The sequence below is a fragment of the Brassica oleracea genome, chromosome C5 (genome assembly GCF_000695525.1).
Source record: "Brassica oleracea var. oleracea cultivar TO1000 chromosome C5, BOL, whole genome shotgun sequence".
In the NCBI taxonomy this organism is placed as follows: domain Eukaryota; kingdom Viridiplantae; phylum Streptophyta; class Magnoliopsida; order Brassicales; family Brassicaceae; genus Brassica; species Brassica oleracea.
Genome location: NC_027752.1, coordinates 37,322,082 through 37,322,659, shown reverse-complemented (window position 1 = coordinate 37,322,659; position 578 = coordinate 37,322,082).

The following is a 578-nucleotide window of genomic DNA, read 5'->3' as shown; positions in this document are numbered from 1 at the left end:
CGGTTTAGGTGGAGAGGTAGTGTTTTGAGATGATGTCCCTTTCCGTTTTGTGGTGATACCAACCTTCTTCTCCACAGCTTCCACCCTTTCCGACAGATACTTGATCTCCTTAAGGCACGTCCCAAACCCTTCCCTTATGGTATCAACTATATCCTTGAACATGGTTTTAATATCCTCTTTGGTCAACCCACCAACAGTCGTAGTCACCTCTGAACGAGCCAATGTATGAACCTTTTCACTAGCCTCTGCAGGTGCCTTTTTACGAGCGTTCTTCCGAGGTCTTGGACTGTCTTCCTTCGCTACCTTTTTCTTCGCTGGACTCACAACCGCCGGATTTGTATTGACCCAAGTACCGGTGACTTCCCAGCAATCCATGGTCCACTTCCACGGTCTCTTCACAAACATGAGTTTAATTATGTTCTTCGCTAGCATGTCCTCAACATCAAACTCCCATTTTGGAAACATTTCACCAATGTCCTTCTGAACAAAGTTGATCACCCTAGTCTGCAGTAAATAGAAGATATGAACTTAGATATTTGACGGATTAAGAAAGATGGAAAGAAAAGACTTCGCAGACG